Below are 20,860 nucleotides of genomic sequence, written 5' to 3'. Positions count from 1 at the left end.
ATTACGACTACAACATCCTCAGAAGAACCCACAAAAGGGCAAGGAAAACTCACACCCAGTGGGCAGGGAGAATTCACATCCATTGGGACGCCAGTGACAATGCTGACTATGAGAAACCTTGGAGAGGACCTCAGATGTGGGCAACCCCCCCCCTCTAGGGGACCGAAAGCAATGGATGTCGAGCGGGTCTAACATGATACTGTGAAAGTTCAATCCATAGTGGCTCCAACACAGCCGCGAGAGTTCAGTTCAAGCGGATCCAAGACAGCAGCGAGAGTCCCGTCCACAGGAAACCCTCTCAAGCGGATCAGCAGCGTAGAGATGTCCCCAACCGATACAGGCGAGCGGTCCATCCTGGGTCCCGACGAGCGGTCCATCCTGGGTCTCGACTCTGGACAACCAGTACTTCATCCATGGTCATCGGACCGGACCCCCTCCACAAGGGAGGGGGGGACATAGGAGAAAGAAAAGAAGCGGCAGATCAACTAGTCTAAAAGGGAGGTCTATTTAAAGGCTAGAGTATACAGATGAGTTTTAAGGTGAGACTTAAATGCTTCTACTGAGGTAGCATCTCGAACTGTTACCGGGAGGGCATTCCAGAGTACTGGAGCCCGAACGGAAAACGCTCATCTGGCTCCTCTCGATGTGAAGGAGCAGCAGCTTTACTTTGAGTTCCTCCCGGATGACAGAGCTTCTCACCCTATCTCTAAGGGAGAGACCCAAACTCATTTCGGCCGCTTGTACCCGTGATCTTATCCTTTCGGTCATGACCCAAAGCTCATGACCATAGGTGAGGATGGGAACGTAGATCAACCGGTAAATTGAGAGCTTTGCCTTCCGGCTCAGCTCCTTCTTCACCACAACGGATCGGTACAACGTCTGCATTACTGAAGACGCCGCACCGATCCGCCTGTCGATCTCACGATCCACTCTTCCCTCACTCGTGAACAAGACTCCGAGGTACTTGAACTCCTCCACTTGGGGCAGGGTCTCCTCCCCAACCCGGAGATGGCATTCCACCCTTTTCCGGGCGAGAACCATGGACTCGGACTTGGAGGTGCTGATTCTCATTCCGGTCGCTTCACACTTAAGCTGACATCGCTTAACACGATAAGTAATGAATAATTCCACTTGTAATCACAGTGTTAAAAATAACGTTCAAAATATAAAACATTCTCATGCATTTTTAATCCATCTATCCGTTTTCTACCTTACCTGTTCAAGAAGTTGCGTTAATGGTAAGAAGTTATTTATTTATTATTGGTTAGTGTGGGGCTTGCCCTCCTGGGGGGTTCTTCAGACCCCCAAGCACCCACATGAGAGCCTGTTTCAGGGTTCCAATATTGTTTTATTTTTCAATAAGTCTCTCAGTTGCTTTCCAGGAATTGTATTCCCAGCCCCCCGCGACCCCAAAAGGGAATAAGCGGAAGAAAATGGATGGATGGATGGTATTCCCAGCCCCAATCCCGTCTCTCCTCCTGGCTGCTGCTTATAAGAGAGCGACAGGTGATTAGATAACAATCTACGCGCCTGTCGCTGCAGGCCCACAGGCCACGCCCCCTCCACAGTTAGCTTCAGAATAACAATGTTATTACAAAGAATAAGAGACTTATTATACTCTAGAAATGTTGGCCTTACTTAAAAATGCACGTGTTTAGTTGTGTTCAGTGTTAAAAAAAATATTATATGGCTCTTAGGGAAATATATTGTAAAATATTTGGCTTTTTGGCTCTCTCTCAGCCAAAAAGGTTCCTGACCCCTGTCCTGTCAAAGCTCTCACTGATGGAAGGTGGTTTTGGCTCAAAATCTCACGATACATGGCCCCATTCATTCTTTCCTTAACACGAATCAATCGTCCTGTCCCCTTAGCAGAAAAACAGCCCCAAAGCATGATGTTTCCACCCCCATGCTTCACAGTAGGTATGGTGTTCTTGGGATGCAACTCAGTATTCTTCTTCCTCCAAACACGACCAGTTGAGTTTCTACCAAAATGGATACATGGATGATACAGCAGAGGATTGGGAGAATGTCATGTGGTCAGATGATACCAAAATAGAACTTTTTGGTATAAAAACATGCACCTGGGGATAGGTTGATTGGCAACACTAAATTGTCCCTAGTGTGTGAATGTGAGTGTGAATGTTGTCTCTCTGTGTTGGCCCCTGCGATGAGGCGGCGACTTGTCCAGGGTGTACACCGCCTTCCGCCCGATTGTAGCTGAGATAGGCGCCAGCGCCCCCCCCCCCCCCCCCCCCGACCCCAAAAAGGGAATAAGCGGTAGAAAATGGATGGATGGATGGTATTAACTCAACTCGTCGTGTTTGGAGGAAGAAGAATACTGAGTTGCATCCCAAGAACACCACACCTACTGTGAAGCATGGGGGTAGAAACATCATGCTTTGGGGCTGTTTTTCTGTAGGATTGATCCGTGTTAAGGAAAGAATGAATGGGGCCATGTATCGTGAGATTTTGAGCCGAAACCTCCTTCCATCAGTGAGAGCTTTGAATGGTTGACCAAATACTTATTTTCCACCATAAATTACAAATAAATTCTTTAAAATTCCTACAATGTGAATTCCTGGATTTTTTTTTTTTCACATTCTGTCTCTCACAGTTGATGAAAATTACAGACCTCTGTCATCATTTTAAGTTTGAGAACTTGCACAATCGGTGGCTGACTAAATACATTTTGCCCCACTGTATATGTGCATGTCTCATTTCACGTTATCTGTATGTAATATTGGCTGTATTTCTTATTGTGTGTCATGTTGTTCCAGACCACAGCAAACGTGACCCAGCTTGCAGAGATTGTAATAAATCCATTAGAAGAAGACTGCCTGTCCTTTCCTTTAACTTGGGCACACACAACTACACTTCTGGCGGTTTTGGGCCAGTAATTTACAAGCGTACTTACAGTCAAGGTCAAAAGTTTACATACACTTGTAAAGGATATCACGTCATGGCTGTCTTGAGTTTCCAATAATTTATACAACCGTTATTTATTTATTTTTTTTTTGATAGAGTGATTGGAGCACATACTTGTTGGTCACAAAAAACATTCATGAAGTTTGGTTCTTTTATGGATTTATTTTGGGTCTACTAAAAATGTGAGCAAATCTGCTGGGTCAAAAGTATACATACAGCAATGTTGATATTTTTGTTTACATGTCCCTTGGCAAGTTTCACTGCAATAAGGCGCTTTTGGTAGCCATCCACAAGCTTCTGGTTGAATTTTTGACCACTCCTCTTGAAAAAAATTGGGGCAGAGCAGCTAAATTTGTTGGTTTTCTGAAATTGACTTGTTTCTTCAGCATTGTCCACGCGTTTAAGTTTGGGAAGGCCATTCTAAAACCTTCATTCTAGCCTGATTTAGCCATTCCTTTACCACTTTTGACGTGTGTTTGGGGTCATTGTCCTGTTGGAACACCCAACTAGCGCCCAATACCCAACCCAAGGTTGTCCTGAAGAATTTGGAGGTAACCCTCATTTTTTCCATTGTTCAATTTACTCTCTGTAAAGCATCAGTTCCATTGGCAGCAAAACAGGCACAGAGCATAATACTACCACCACCATGCTTGACAGTAGGTGTTGTGTTCCTGGGATTTAAGGACTCACCTATTTCTCCTTTTGTGGCCAAACAGCTAAAAAAAATGTTTTATCTGACCACAGAACTTTCCTCCAGAAGGTCTTATCTTTGTCCATGTGTTGTAGAAATTATTGGAACCTCAAGACAGCCATGACATTATATCCTTTACAAGTGTGTGTAAAATTTGGACCACGACTCTATGTACATTTATTCAGATATAAACATTCGTTGACTTTCTTCTTTCCTTCATGGGTCTAAACTTTACCGCAGAAGGTATTTTTTTCTATATTTTTATTGCAACTTTTTTTTAGATTGTGTTTGTTCTATTTTTGGCCAAAGTAAGACCAAGAAAACAATCTGAAGTTGTATTAATTCTTTAATTTTAATGCCATGATTTTAATAGTCCGGCCATGCGGCCCCTGAGATAAAATGAGTCGGACACCCCCGTGCTAGTTGATGTTACCATTAGATACCACCATCATGCTTGACAGTAGGTGTTGTGTTCCTCGGGTTAAAGGCCTCACCTATTTCTCCTTTTGTGGCCAAACCGCTAAATTTTTTTTTTCCATCTGACCACAGAACTTTCCTCCAGAAGGTCTTATCTTTGTCCATGTGTTGTAGAAATTATCGGAACCTCAAGACAGCCATGACATTATATCCTTTACAAGTGTGTGTAAAATTTTGACCACGACTCTATGTACATTTATTCAGATATAAACATTTGTTCCACTTTCTTCTTTCCTTCATGGATCTAAACTTTACCGCAGAAGGTATTTTTTTCTATATTTTTATTGCAACTTTTTTTTAGATCGTGTTTGTTCTATTTTTGGCGAAATTAAGACCAAGAAAACAATCTGAAGATGTCTTTTTTGTTTAGTTTTAATGCCATGATTTTAATAGTCCGGCCATGCGGCCCCTGAGATAAAATGAGTTGGACGCCCCCGTGCTAGTTGATGTTACCATTAGTTACCACCACCATGCTTGACAGTAGGTGTTGTGTTCCTGGGATTAAAGGCCTCACCTATTTCAACTTTTGTGGCCAAACAGCTAATTTTTTTTTTCCATCTGACCACAGAACTTTCCTCCAGAAGGTCTTATCTTTGTCCATGTGTTGTAGAAATTATCGGAACCTCAAGACAGCCATGACATTATATCCTTTACAAGTGTGTGTAAAATTTTGACCACGACTCTATGTACATTTATTCAGTTATAAACATTTGTTCCACTTTCTTCTTTCCTTCATGGATCTAAACTTTACCGCAGAAGGTATTTTTTTCTATATATTTATTGCAATATTTTCAGATTGTGTTTGTTCTATTTTTGGCCAAAGTAAGACAAAGAAAACAATCTGAAGTTGTCTTTATTTTTTTGTTTTAATGCCATGATTTTTATGTGTGCACAGATGTTCCTCCATGCGGCCCCTGAGATAAAATGAGTTGGACACCCCCGTGCTAGTTGATGTTACCATTAGTTACCACCACCATGCTTGACAGTAGGTTTTGTGTCCCTGGGATTAAAGGTCTCACTTATTTCTCCTTTTGTGGCCAAACAGCTAATTTTTTTTTTTCATCTGACCACAGAACTTTCCTCCAGAAGGTCTTATCTTTGTCCATGCAATGCAGAAATTATCGGAACCTCAAGACAGCCATGAAATTATATCCTTTACAAGTGTGTGTAAAATTTTGACCACGACTCTATGTACATGTATTCAGATATAAACATTTGTTGACTTTCTTCTTTCCTTCATGGATCTAAACTTTACCGCAGAAGGTATTTTTTTCGATATCTTTATTGCAACTTTATTTCGGATTGTGTTTGTTCTATTTTTGGCGAAATTAAGACCAAGAAAACAACCTGAAGTTGTCTTTTTTTTTTAGTTTTAATGCCATGATTTTAATAGTCCGGCCATGCGGCCCCCGAGATAAAATGAGTTGGACACCCCCGTGCTAGTTGATGTTACCATTAGATACCACCACCATGCTTGACAGTAGGTGTTGTGTTCCTGGGATTAAAGGCCTCACCTATTTCTCCTTTTGTGGCCAAACAGCTAATTTTGTTTTTTCCATCTGACCACAGAACTTTCCTCCAGAAGGTCTTATCTTTGTCCATGTGTTGTAGAAATTATCGGAACCTCAAGACAGCCATGACATTATATCCTTTACAAGTGTGTGTAAAATTTTGACCACGACTCTATGTACATTTATTCAGTTATAAACATTTGTTCCACTTTCTTCTTTCCTTCATGGATCTAAACTTTACCGCAGAAGGTATTTTTTTCTATATTTTTATTGCAACCTTTTTTTAGATTGTGTTTGTTCTATTTTTGGCCAAAGTAAGACCAAGAAAACAATCTGAAGTTGTCTTTATTTTTTAGTTTTAATGCCATGATTTTAATAGTCCGGCCATGCGGCCCCTGAGATAAAATGAGTTGGACACCCCCGTGCTAGTTGATGTTACCATTAGATACCACCACCATGCTTGACGGTAGGTATTGTGTTCCTGGGATCAAAGGCCTGACGTATTTCTCCTTTTGTGGCCAAACAGCTAAAAATTTTTTTTCATCTGACCACAGAACTTTCCACCAGAAGGTCTTATCTTTTTCCATGTGTTGTAGAAATTATCGGAACCTCAAGACAGCCATGACATTATATCCTTTACAAGTGTGTGTAAAATTTTGACCACGACTCTATGTACATTTATTCAGATATAAACATTTGTTCCACTTTCTTCTTTCCTTCATGGAGCTAAACTTTACCGCAGAAGGTATTTTTTTTCTATATCTTTATTGCAACTTTTTTTTAGATTGTGTTTCTTCTATTTTTGGCCAACTTAAGACCAAGAAAACAATCTGAAGTTGTATTAATTCTTTAATTTTAATGCCATGATTTTAATAGTCCGGCCATGCGGCCCCTGAGATAAAATGAGTTGGACACCCCCGTGCTAGTTGATGTTACCATTAGTTACCACCACCATGCTTGACAGTAGGTGTTGTGTTCCTCGGGTTAAAGGCCTCACCTATTTCTTCTTTTGTGGCCAAACCGCTAAATTTTTTTTTCCATCTGACCACAGAACTTTCCTCCAGAAGGTCTTATCTTTGTCCATGTGTTGTAGAAATTATCGGAACCTCAAGACAGCCATGACATTATATCCTTTACAAGTGTGTGTAAAATTTTGACCACGACTCTATGTATATTTATTCAGTTATAAACATTTGTTCCACTTTCTTCTTTCCTTCATGGATCTAAACTTTACCGCAGAAGGTATTTTTTTTTCTATATCTTTATTGCAACTTTTTTTTAGATTGTGTTTCTTCTATTTTTGGCCAAAGTAAGACCAAGAAAACAATCTGAAGTTGTATTAATTCTTTAATTTTAATGCCATGATTTTAATAGTCCGGCCATGCGGCCCCTGAGATAAAATGAGTTGGACACCCCCGTGCTAGTTGATGTTACCATTAGTTACCACCACCATGCTTGACAGTAGGTGTTGTGTTCCTGGGATTAAAGGCCTCACCTATTTCTCCTTTTGTGGCCAAACAGCTAATTTTTTTTTTCCATCTGACCACAGAACTTTCCTCCAGAAGGTCTTATCTTTGTCCATGTGTTGTAGAAATTATCGGAACCTCAAGACAGCCATGACATTATATCCTTTACAAGTGTGTGTAAAATTTTGACCACGACTCTATGTACATTTATTCAGTTATAAACATTTGTTCCACTTTCTTCTTTCCTTCATGGATCTAAACTTTACCGCAGAAGGTATTTTTTTCTATATATTTATTGCAATATTTTCAGATTGTGTTTGTTCTATTTTTGGCCAAAGTAAGACAAAGAAAACAATCTGAAGTTGTCTTTATTTTTTTGTTTTAATGCCATGATTTTTATGTGTGCACAGATGTTCCTCCATGCGGCCCCTGAGATAAAATGAGTTGGACACCCCCGTGCTAGTTGATGTTATCATTAGATACCACCACCATGCTTGACAGTAGGTGTTGTGTTCCTGGGATTTAAGGACTCACCTATTTCTCCTTTTGTGGCCAAACAGCTAAAAAAAAATGTTTTATCTGACCACAGAACTTTCCTCCAGAAGGTCTTATCTTTGTCCATGTGTTGTAGAGATTATCGGAACCTCAAGACAGCCATGACATTATATCCTTTACAAGTGTGTGTAAAATTTGGACCACGACTCTATGTACATTTATTCAGTTATAAACATTTGTTCACTTTCTTCTTTCCTTCATGGATCTAAACTTTACCGCAGAAGGTATTTTTTTCTATATTTTTATTGCAACTTTTTTTTAGATTGTGTTGGTTCTATTTTTGGCCAAAGTAAGACCAATAAAACAATCTGAAGTTGTCTTTATTTTTTAGTTTTAATGCCATGATTTTAATAGTCCGCCCATGCGGCCCCTGAGATAAAATGAGTTGGACACCCCCGTGCTAGTTGATGTTACCATTAGATACCACCACCATGCTTGACAGTAGGTCTTGTGTTCTGGGATTAAAGGCCTCACCTATATCTCCTTTTGTGGCCAAACAGCTAATTTTGTTTTTTCATCTGACCACAGAACTTTCCTCCAGAGGGTCTCATCTTTGTCCATGTTTTGTGGAAATTATTGGAACCTCAAGACAGCCATTTGATGTTACCATTAGTAGTTTAGCAGAACATAAATAAACGGCTACATTGTTCACAATTACTCATTGTCTGGCGTTAGGGTTGCCAACACCCTGAAAAAAGAACAAGGCACACCTAGCAGGGCTGGTCCATCCAAATATTTTTGCTTTTTTTGTTCGCGTGAAAGGAGTTTAATAATCCCACAAAGGTTGAATTGAGGCAAGCGGATTCTTGCACGTGACAATGTTTGCATTCATGATAAATTATAGTTATTATGATCATTTTACTTTTATTTTAGCCTTCAATTCATTTGCTGCAAGGTACTTTGGAATTGCCTTGTGACGAACTGTGCTCGATAAATAAAACCTCGCCACGCTTTGGTTTGACTTTGTACTATTTGACTCCCACCAGAATTTAAACAGACGCGCAGGTTTTGCCAGAATACAAATACACGGCAACCAAATTGTTGAATTAATTTTTTGTGCAAAAATACAAGCTTTCTTGTTTAAAGGCGTACGTCAACCAGCAAGTTTTTGGACGGGAAAATTGTGATATCAAGTCGGCTCTTACCGGAGACTTCAGTGGATTATGGGACCTCCTCCTGCAGCTCAAAAAGGCAGCTGTGATCTTGGCTCCTCGGCGTTCTCTCAGAGACACTGGCGTTCACCGCAGCCATCCGACTTTCAGGTATGACTTTACAATCTCACTAAAACACTATTAAAACAATAAGCAGATAAGGGATCTTCCAGAATGATCCTAGTAAATGTGTTTAATTACATCTGAAACGCCGCCTGCCGCTGCCTTTTTTCTTTTTCTTCTAGTACTTCACTCTAAACATCCTCATCCATGAATCTTTCATCCTCGCTCAAATTAAAGGGAAAATTGTCGCTTTCTTGGTCCGAATAGCTCTAGCTACTGCTGTGATTATAAAGAATGTTCAGATGTGAGGAGCCCTACAACCCGTGACGGCACGCGCACATCGTCTGCTACTTCCGGTACAGGCAAGGCTTTTTTATTAGCGACCAAAAGTTGCAAACTTTATCGTCAATGTCCTCTACTAAATCTTTTCAGCAAAAATATGGCAATATCGCGAAATGATCAAGTATGACATAGAATGGACCTGCTATCCCCGTTTAAATAAGAACATCTCATTTCAGTAGGCCTTTATCTTAACAGAGTAAAAATAAACATTGTTATTTGCAGAAATCTGTACCGCCAAAAGTATAATTTTAGTGTGCAGCTCTATGACAGAATATAAAAAATTCTTTGACAAAAACCAAAGGAGGTGAGATATTTGTCTTATTTATCCGACTGGCGACATTTGATTTTTTTATTTTTTTACAAAACACCTTGACCTTAGCAGTGTGATGAAAGTCCATATGCTTTATTGTTTTACTGCTTTATTGGAAAAGTACGCCAGAGCCGATTTATTTCACAGCAGAGGAAAAGACACTGCCTCTCCTTCAGCGGCACAAGAGCAGGCACCCCCAAACCTCGCATCCGTCTCCCGACCAGTCTCTTCAGCTCCTCGCCGATGTGAATGTTATTGGACTTTATTTTCTATAAGTGTTTATTATCGCAGCAATTTGGTTGGCAAAGTTAAATTGTTGTGTGATTGCTGATCATTTGTGAAGGCACCAAAGGAGACAAGTGTGTGAGCAATGTTGCGATTCGCTGCACGGATCGTTTGTTGTTTGGATTTTTGAGTTTGTGCGTGCGCTTCCTGGTTTATTCCGTCACCATGGTTACCTCAGTTGTTCCACCTGCACCGGCCTTTTGACGCACACTTGTTTAATAAAACACAGAAAAACCTGCTCCTAGGAATAAAACACAGACAAAACTGCTGGTAACTTCCGGTAGGAATGTCGAAAAGACATGAAACAAAAACCTCTATGTAGGTCTCACTTAGACCTACATTTTAATCATTGACATCCTTCAGCAAAAATCAACAGGAAGTTAAAAATTACCCCTTCAAAATAAAAGTTTGGTAAAAACTTGTCACCTTTTTTCAAACATTATCTCCTCTGAGCGCATTTGTCGTGTTGGCTTCAAACTCGCACAGGAGAGAGATTGAACCCTTCTGATTAAAAGTTATTCACAGAGTTTTGATTACTGCTCCGGTTTTGATTTTACGCGCCTTCAAAGAACCCCTGCGCAAAGTTTCCTAAAAATTGTAATTTTCGCCTCTTTGTGCTGTAACTCTCGCGGCTGTGTTGGAGCCACTATGGATTGAACTTTCACAGCATCATGTTGGACCCGCTCGACATCCATTGCTTTCGGTCCCCTAGAGGGGGGGGGTTGCCAACATCTGAGGTCCTCTCCAAGGTTTCTCATAGTCAGCATTGTCACTGGCGTCCCACTGGATGTGAATTCTCCCTGCCCACTGGGTGTGAGTTTTCCTTGCCCTTTTGTGGGTTCTTCTGAGGATGTTGTAGTCGTAATGATTTGTGCAGTCCTTTGAGACATTTGTGATTTGGGGCTATATAAATAAACATTGATTGATTGATTGATTGATTGATAATTTGACCCCCTTAAAATGCTTCAAAGTGCAAGTTAAAGCTCTACTATGCAAAGCGAAAGCCATTTATCAACAACATCCAGAAACGGCGAGCTGTAATTTGACCCCCTTAACATGCTTCAAAACTCACCAAATTTTACACACACATCAGGACTGGCGAAAACTGCCATTTAATAAAAAACCAAACCCTAAAACACCCTCCCTGACCACCTGAGGGCACCACGGACTGTGAATGCTTTTAAAATAAGCTAAAAAAAAATTTTCTTTTTGAAAAAAGCCTTTTATTTTAGATATATAAATACTAGTTCTAGCTATTAGGCTGTTCTAGTTTTTATTTTTATTATCTTTTTTTTATTTTTTAATAAACTGCAGCACTTTGAGGTTGTTTACTCAATGTAAAGTGCTTTTACAAATAAAATATATTATTATTATTATATGGACTTTTGTCGAGACTATAACCAATTATCAATATTTACATTGTTTGTCATGCAACCACACAAACTTATCGATTTAGGAACCCTGTTCCAACAAGGCAAATCAAGGTTGCGCTGTACTCCTATACATGTTACAGCGAGCTCCTCGAACGTAATGTCCTTTATTTAAAGACCGCTATATTTACAAGGGTTATTTGCCAGTGAACCACGTGGCTCCACCACCCCGACCCCCACAGAGTGACAAATCATGCTGTGTCTCAGGAAGAAATGAACCAAGGTCCTAAAAATATTCTCCGCTTGTTGACACGGTGTCACTTTGGAGCAAGGAGACATTTTGGAGCCTGAAAAGGCAAACATGTTTGCATCTACAGTCCAATATAATAATCCTGTTTACATGTTTAGTCAGCACACTCCGAAATAAAATTATTTTTTTTTTTTAATTCCTACTTTACATTTTGTTGTTTCGGTGGTTTTTGTTCAACTTAGGACCGCAAACATCCTTTAAAGAGTCATTTTATGATTTTTTTTCTACATTTACAAAAGTCTACATGACATGTAATAGTGGTTCTTTGCTCAAAATGCTACTTATATCAGTGTTTTTTTAACCGTTTTTGAGCCGAGGCACATTTTTTGCGTAGAAAAAAATGCAGAGGCAGAAATGATTTAAAATTGAAACTCACTTAAGAGTAAAATGTGGTTGTCACAATTGTTGGATGTGACCTTAAAGCAGGGGTGTCAAACTCAAACACAGAGTGGGCCAAAATTTAAAAACCTTTTTAGAAATTAACCTTTAAATAGGGACCCAAACAAGTTCTGCAATAAATATTGAACAAGCAAGGCTTGAATAGGGCAGCACGGTGGAACAGGGGTTAGTGCATCAGGGGTTAGTGCATCTGCCTCACAATACGAAGTAATCCTGGGTTCAACCCCAGGCTCGGGATCTTTCTGTGTGGAGTTTGCATGTTCTCCCCGTGACTGCGTGGGTTCCCTCCGGGTACACCGGCTTCCTCCCAAGGAACAGGCAGAGCTTATATAACGTAATAGTGCAAAATCAACTTTCAAAAAACAAACGAAAAAACATCAGTGGTATATTAAATAAAATTTGATGAGGTAAATAACAACTTTTTCCACAGGCTAACAAATTCGGAAATAGAATAAAAATGAGGTGGGCGGGGTTTGGTGGTAGCCGGGGGGTCTATATTATAGCGTTCTGGTAGTTAGTGCTGCAAGGGATTCCTGGGTATTTGTTCTGTTGTGTTACGGTGCGGGTGTTCTCCCGAAATGTGTTTTGTCATTCTTGTTTGGTGTGGGTTCACAATGTGGCGCATATTTGTAACAGTGTTAAAGTTGTTTATACGGCCACCCTCAGTGTGACCTGTATGGCTGTTGGCTAAGTATGTGTGTGTGAAAGCCGCATATATTATGTGACTTGGCCAGCACGCTGTTTATATGGAGGAAAAGAGGAGGTGACGGCATGTTGTAGAGGACAGTGCTCCCAATATTGTTGTCCGGGTGGAAATCGGGAGAATGGTTGCCCAGGGAGATTTTCGGGAAGGGCACTAAACTTCGGGAGTCTCCCGGGAAAATCGGGAGGGTTGGCAAGTATGAGTATTAGCGGTGAATGTGGTGTTACCGGCGGGCCAGCTTTAATGTTAATTTGATATTGCCTCAAGGGCCAAATGAAATTAAACTGAGGGCCAGAGTTTGACACCCATGCCTTAAAGCATAAGCAAGCATGCATCCCCATAGCTCTTGTCTCAAAGTAGGTGTACTGTCACATCACATCATGACTTATTTTCACTTTTCTGCTGTTTTCCTGTCTGTAGTGTTTTACTTCTTGTCTTGCGCTCTTATTTTGGTGGCTTTTTCTCTTTTTTGGTTGGTATTTCACTGTAGCAGTTTCATGTCTTCCTTTAAGCGATATTTCCCGCATCTCCTTTGTTTTAGCAATCAAGAATATTTCAGTTGTTTTCATCGTTCTTTGTGGGGAAATTGTGGATTGTCATGTCATGTTCGGTTGTACATTGTGGACGCCATCTTTGCTCCACAGTAAGTCTTTGCCGTCGTCCAGCATTCCGTATTTGTTTGCTTTTGTAGCCCGTTCAGTTTTAGTTTGGTTCTGCATAGCCTTCCCTAAGCTTCAATGCCTTTTCTTAGGGGCACCTACCTTTTGTTTATTTTTGGTTTAAGCATTGGACACCTTTTTACCTGCACCCTGCCTTCCGCTGTTTCCGACATCTACAAAGTAATTAGCTAACAGCTGCCACCTACTGATATGGAAAAGCTCTAGACAGCACCGACACTCAACAACAACACAACATTTGCAGACTATAACTACTGCTTTGCAAAAAATATTTTCAACCCAAATAGGTGAAAATAGACAATCTCCCACGGCACACCAGACTGTATCTCACGGCAGACTAGTGTGTCGCGGCACAGTGGTTGAAAAACACTGTTCTAGACAACAGCGACACTCAACAACAACACATTATTTGCAGACTACAATAACTGGTTTGCAAAAAACATTTTTTTACCCTAAATAGGTGAAATTAGATCATCTCCCACGGCACACCAGATGATGATACACTATATTACCAAAAGTATTTGGCCACCCCTCCAAATGATCAGAATCAGGTGTCCTAATCACTTGGTGTAGAAAATCAAGCACGTAGGCATGGAGACTGTTTCTACAAACATTTGTGAAAAAATCAGCCGCTCTCAGGAACTCAATGGTGTAAAGAACTGGACTCTAGAGCAGTGAAGACGCGTTTTTTTGGACTGATGAATCACGATTTTCCATCTGGCACTCTGATGGACGAGTCAGGGTTCTAATTGGGAAGATGCAAACATAATCAGTGGGCATCCCAGTTCGAACAGATTTTATAGAGTAAGTGATTGTTTTCTTATATTCATAGTGTGTATATTTTGTTTAGCACTTAGCAATACTGCTCCAATATGCATAGTGTTTCACTAAAGTTGCATCTGTTTGGCACACTGCTTCATCCTCCTTATATTCAGGCTCAAAAATATAAGGTTCTGGATCATCATTTGTCCGAAAGTAGTCTTTGTTGTCTCTCAGGAAGTTTGCCATGATTAGTAAAATTACCAAAACATGTACATTTTACACATTATGAATGTTACTACGTTACAAGAACACATATTTAATATTTTATACATTATAGTTAGTGAAATGTGTTAAAGAGGCTAATAATGCAGCTGACGGGGCTATTCTGCCCATAAAACCCTTTAAAAAAACATCCAAAACGCACCAACAATACTTCATTTAAATGTCATGACCTGATTTTTTATAAGCGCTAATGCAGACAAACTATTTTTAGCGGCACATTGCTCATAGAGAGCTAACTAGCTCATGCTGCTATATTGACATACTGAGCTGCTGCATCGCCTCTGAGCTGGTGAAAGTTAATTCTAGATTGTAATTCATGCCTCTCACCTGGATGGTAGAAAGTTGTGGACATAAATCGACAAGTTGGTCAACTTTGACAACCATGGCGAGAAAGACCTGAAAAGACGCTCATTTGCGGCACTTTGTGAGGATTAGGATTATTCTTCATCTAAATGGGAAGATGTAAACATCCCATCATTGGGCATCCCAGTAAGAGCAGACATTGTACAGTAAGTGATTGTTTTCTTATGTTTGTATATTTTGTTTAGCACTTAACAATACTGCTCAAAGATGCTTAGTGTTTCACTAAAGCTGCATCTGTTTGGCACACTGCTTCATCCTCCTTATATTCAGGCTCAAAAATATAGGGTTCTGGATCATCATTTGTCCGAAAGTAGTCTTTGTTGTCTCTCAGGAAGTTTGCCATGATTAGTAAAATTACCAAAACATGTACATTTTACATGTTATGAATGTTACTACGTTACAAGAACACATATTTAATATTCTATACATTATCGTTTGTAAAATATTTGTTAAAGAGGCTAATAAGTAGCTGACGAGGCTATTCTCCCCATAAAACCCTTTAAAAAAACATCCAAAAATCACCAATAATACTCCATTTAAATGTCATGACCTGATTTTTTATAAGCGCTAATGCAGACAAACTATTTTTAGCGGCAAATTGCTCACAGAGAGCTAACTAGCTTATGCTGCTATATTGACATACTGAGCTGCTGCATCGCCTCTGAGTTGGTGAAAGTTAATTCTAGATTATAATTCATGCCTCTCACCTGGATGGTAGAAAGTTGTGGACATAAATCGACAAGTTGGTCAACTTTGACAACCATGGCGAGAAAGACCTGAAAAGCCGCTCGTTTGTGGCACTTTGTGAGGATTATGATTATTCTTCATCTAAACGGGAAGATGTAAATATCCCATCATTGGGCATCCCAGTAAGAGCAGAAATTGTTCAGTAAGTGATTGTTTTCTTATGTTTGTATATTTTGTTTAGCACTTAGCAAAACTGCTCCAAGATGCTTAGTGTTTCACTAAAGCTGCATCGGTTTAGCACACTGCTTCATCCTCCTTATATTCAGGCTCAAAAATATAAGGTTCTGGATCATCATTTGTCCGAAAGTAGTCTTTGCTGTCTTTAATGAAGTTTGCCCTGTTGTAAAATTACCAAAACATGTACATTTTACACGTTATGAATGTTAGTACATTACAAGAACACATATTTAATATTCTATACATTATAGTTTGTAAAATATGTTAAAGAGGCTAATAAGTAGCTGACGATGCTATTCTCCCCAAAAAACCCTTTAAAAAAACATCCAAAAATCACCAATACTCCATTTAAATGTCATGACCTCAATTATTATAAGCGCTAATGCAGACAAACTATTTTTAGCGGCACATTGCTCATAGAGAGCTAACTAGCTCATGCTGCTATATTGACATACTGAGCTGCTGCATCGCCTCTGAGTTGGTGAAAGTTAATTCTGGATTATAATTCAAGCCTCTCACCTGGATGGCGAGAAAAGAAACGAAAAGACGCTCGTTTGCGGCACTTTGTGGGGATTATGATTATTCTTCCTCTCATTGGGAAGATATAAACATATTCAGTGGGCATCCCAGTTAGAACAGATTTTACACAGTAAGTGATTGTATTCTTATATTCGTAGTTTGTACATTTCGTTTAGCACTTGGCAATACTGCTGCATGATGCTTAGTGTGTCACTAAAGCTGCATCTGTTTAGCGCATGGCTTCATCCTCCTTATATTCAGGCTCAAAAATATAAGGTTCTAGATCATAATTTGTCTAAAGTAGTCTCTCATGAAGCTTGCCAGGATTAGAAATATTGTTGTTGTTGAAGGGGAAAGGGATAGTCATTAATAGGTCGCCGTATGCTTAAAATTACCAAAATATGTAAATATTTCACATTATGAATGTTACACACATTACTAGGGATAGGGAATCGGAAACCGGCTCATACTCAGAACCGGTTCTCAGAGTATCAGTTCCTTGGATTCGCTTAAAATTTTTCCCCAAACGGTTCCTTTAGCGATGACGTCTTTTCACAACGATTCCGATGCCCAGGCTGAACGCTAGCATTCTACAAGATTGCAACAAAACTACTTGTAAAATTTAGAAGGCTGCTGTTTCATACGAGCAACAGGCTGAAACATTTGACCACAACATGCAATAATTATAAATGAAAGTCGCATTTTTTAAACCGCTCATATCTCATCCCAGCAGCAGAACTCCACCGCTTTTGTCTCCTCCAGGCTGGACGACTGCAACGCACTTCTTGTCGGGATCCCCAGCAAGAACATGCAGAAGCTGCCGTACATACAAAATAGTGCTGCGAGGATCCCTTCACTGGCTTCCTGTTCCACTCAGGATTGAATTCAAAATCTCCCTCCTAACTCACCAGTGCCTCCATGGAAATGCCTCCCTCTACCTCAAAGAACTGCTCAACTCCAAATCCTCCACACGACACCCGCGCTCCAAACAGGCTAACCTCCTCCAACCTCCACGGAGACTGGGGTTTCTGCTCCGCTGCTCCCAGTCTGTGGAACGCTCCCTGACCACCTGAGGGCACCTCAGACTGTGGATGTTTTTAAAAAAGGCTTAAAGGGGAACATTATCACCAGACCTATGCAAGCGTCAATATATACCTTGATGGTGCAGAAAAAAGACCATCTATTTTTTTAACCGATTTCCGAACTCTAAATGGGTGAATTTTGGCGAATTAAACACTTTTCTGTTTATCGCGCTGGAAGCGATGACGTCAGAATGTGACGTCGCCGAGGTAACACACCCGCCATTTACATTTCCAACACATTACAAACACCGGGTCTCAGCTCTGTTATTTTCCGTTTTTTTTACTATTTTTTGGAACCTTGGAGACATCATGCCTCGTCGGTGTGTTGTCGGAGGGTGTAACAACACTAACAGGGAGGGATTCAAGTTGCCCCACTGGCCCGAAGATGCCAAAGTGTCTGCCGCCAGACCCCCATTGAATGTGCTGGAGTTTCTCCACATTTTACCGGCGATGCTAAAGCAGACATGGCACAGAGATGTATGGATAACCTGCAGATGCATTTGCAACGATTAAATCAACGAAATCACAAAGGTGAGTTTTGTTGATGTTGTTGACTTATGTGCTAATCAGACATATTTGGTCATGGCATGACTGCCAGCTAATCGATGCTAACATGCTACGCTAATCGATGCTAACATGCTATTTACGCTAGCTGTTTGTACATTTGAAACTACATACCCGCATTTAATGCGAAACAAACACTTACCAATCGACGGATTGGTAAGTGTCTGCCGCCAGACCCCCATTGAATGTGCTGGAGTGTCTCCACATTTTACCGGCGATGCTAAGACAGACATGGCACAGAGATGTATGGATAACCTGTAGATGCATTTGCAACTATATTACGTTTCCTCCCACCAACATTTAATGCGAAAAAAACACTTACCAATCGACGGATTTAAGTTGCTCCAGTGTCAAAAAATGCAAAAGTCCTGATCGTTTGGTCCGCACATTTTACCGGCGATGCTAACGCAGCTATTCGGCCATGCTATGGCTATGAATAGCGTCAATAGCTATTCGCTCGATAGCTTCAGTTTCTTCTTCAATATTTTCATACTCCAACCATCTGTTTCAATACATGCGTAATCTGTTGAATCGCTTAAGTCGCTGAAATCTGAGCTAATGTCGCTATATCTTGCTGTGGTATTCCCATTGTTTGTTTACATTGGCAGCACTGTGTGACGTCACAGGGAAATAGCCAGTGTCTTCGCAGAGAGCGAAAATAAGGCACTTTAAAGCTTTATTGAGGGATATTCCGAGACCGGTAAAATTTTGAAAAAAAATTCAAAACATACAACAAGCCACCGGGAACTGATTTTTATTGTTTTTAACCCTTTTGAAATTGTGATAATGTTCCCCTTTAAAAACCCAACTTTTTTAAAAAGCCTTTTTGTAGACATGCATGCAGGCTGTTTGTAGTTTTATATAGTATTTATTTTTATTATTACTATTTTTTTACACTGTGGCACTTTGAGGTTGTTTGCTCAACGGAAAGTGCTTTTTTTTTTTTTTACAAATAAAATCTATTAATATTATTTGTTCAATTGAAATGAATGTCTTCTCTTTTAGCGACTAGGTTTGTGGTTGAAAGTTCGCATTTTCGGTAGGTGAATGTTCAACTGGAGTTGCAATGTTTTTATTTTTGCAACCACATGTTCTCTCAGTCATTATAATACACAAGTAAAACCCATAAAATTAGAATAAGGTGTACAAGTCCGAATTATGTCAGCAATTAACTTCAAATGTGAAACTAATATGTGGTATTAACTCGTTACATGCAAAGTGAGATATGTCAAATCTTAAGTTATAATTTTGATATAACTTAAGAATTATATCAAAAGATATTGGATATAATAGACTCCAGCACCCCCCCACGACCCCAACAAGGACAAACGGTAGAAAATGGATGGATGGATGATAACATAAATATTGAATATTTTCAATTCAAAGTTTTCATAACCATAATCATCAAAGTAACCAATAAATTGCATGTCAAAAGTTAATATCGCGTTACATTATTGAGTAGTTTGCACATGATTCAATTCCATGAAAGAAAATTAACTTCTGACATTTATTTACAAAAAAAAAAAACTGCTTATTTTCTTCTATGCGATGTATGTAACTTTCTAAGGTCATGTTACCTCCGAACGATCTTGAGTGGAGACAGGTCAGCAGCGCAGAGACGTGGCCCCAACTGATGCACGGATGAGTGCTCCACCCTGGGTCCCGACTTTGGACAGCTCGCGCTTCATCTGCGGTCACCGAATCTGTGCCCAGAAAAGAAACGGCAGATCAACTGGTCTAAAAAAGGTGGCTCTATTTAAACGCCAGAGTGTACAAATGAGTTTTAAGATGGGACCTAAATGCTTCTACTGAGGAGTTGCTGACAGTGGTGTTCCTGAGCCCATGTGGTGATATCCTTTACACACCGATGTCGCTTTTTGATGCAGTACCGCCTGAGGGATCGAAGATCCGTAATATCATCGCTTACGTGCAGTGATTTCTCCAGTTTCTCTGAACCTGTTGATATGACAGACCGTAGATCATGGGTGTCAAACTCTGGCCCACGGTGTAATTTCATTTGGCCCTTGAGGCAATAATAAATTAACATTAGAGCTGGCCCGCCGGTATTACACAGTGGCGGTGCCGCTGTAACACCGCATTCAACGCCAATTCTCATACTTGCCAAGCCTCAAGGGTGGAGGACAGAGTAAAACAACTTGCACTGAGCCTAGTCTATAAAATCCGCTACACCTCCTTGATACCGAAGTACATGTCAAATTACTTCCTTAACGTAAATGACCGCCATAACCACAACACCAGGGGGAGCTCCACAAACCACGTTAAACCCAGATTTCGATCTAACAAAGGTCTTAACTCATTCTCTTTCTATGCCACATCAATGTGGAATGCACTCCCAACAGGTATAAAAGTAAGTGCATCTCTATATTCCTTCAAAACCGCTCTAAAACAACACCTCCAGGCAACTTCAACACTTTACTAATACCCTCCTCCATTCACATCCCATCTCCCCGGATTATAAACAACTCAAATGTACTTCTAATGTATATACTTGTTCTTATGCTATGTGAACTCACTATGCTCTCTGCTGGCTGTACATATCCTACTAAATAAGACCTACACTGTTTCAATGTCCACATTTCTCTGTTGATGCAATTGTTGATGACTGAAGTACTGATATCAACCAAAGCTCCTCATCCCACCCCCCGGATTGTAAATAATGTAAATAATTCAATGTACATACTATGATGATTAACTTGTGTGATGACTGTATTATGTTGATAGTATATATTTGTACCATGAATTGATTAACGTGGACTCCGACTTAAACAAGTTGAAAAACTTATTGGGGTGTTACCATTTAGTGGTCAATTGTACGGAATATGTACTGTACTGTGCAATCTACTAATAAAAGTATCAATCAATCAATCAAAGCCTCCCTATTTTTCCAGGAGAATTACGAATTTCAGTGCCTCCCCCGAAAATCTCCCGGGGCAACCATTCTCCCGAATTTCCACCCGGACAACAATATTGGGGGCGTGCCTTAAAGGTACTGCTTTAGCATCCTCTACAACCTGTCATCACGTCCGCTTTTCCTCCATACAAACAGGGTGCCAGCTCAGTCACGTTATATATGCGGCTTCTACACACACACACACACACACAAGTGAA

At 40.2% G+C, this 20,860-nt stretch overlaps 2 long non-coding RNA genes across 2 annotated transcripts in view; one reads left to right on the top strand and one right to left on the bottom strand.

Annotated features, from left to right (window-relative positions):
- The window catches only part of LOC133539657 (uncharacterized), a 60,972-nt gene that overhangs the window by 35,107 nt on the left and 5,005 nt on the right, over window positions 1–20,860 (bottom strand). Inside the window, exon 2 of the long non-coding RNA XR_009803462.1 lies at window positions 19,309–19,687. This is a non-coding gene — a long non-coding RNA (uncharacterized LOC133539657). The remainder of the gene's footprint in view (window positions 1–19,308; window positions 19,688–20,860) is intronic.
- On the top strand, window positions 4,404–20,681 carry LOC133539658 (uncharacterized). The gene is made up of 3 exons (XR_009803463.1): window positions 4,404–5,078; window positions 5,167–8,887; window positions 16,848–20,681. It is a non-coding gene; the product is annotated as an uncharacterized LOC133539658 (long non-coding RNA).

The sequence above is a fragment of the Nerophis ophidion genome, linkage group LG21 (genome assembly GCF_033978795.1).
Source record: "Nerophis ophidion isolate RoL-2023_Sa linkage group LG21, RoL_Noph_v1.0, whole genome shotgun sequence".
Lineage (NCBI taxonomy): Eukaryota > Metazoa > Chordata > Actinopteri > Syngnathiformes > Syngnathidae > Nerophis > Nerophis ophidion.
The sequence above is the reverse complement of the archived record's forward strand: the minus strand, read 5'-3'. Positions and strand labels throughout refer to the sequence as shown.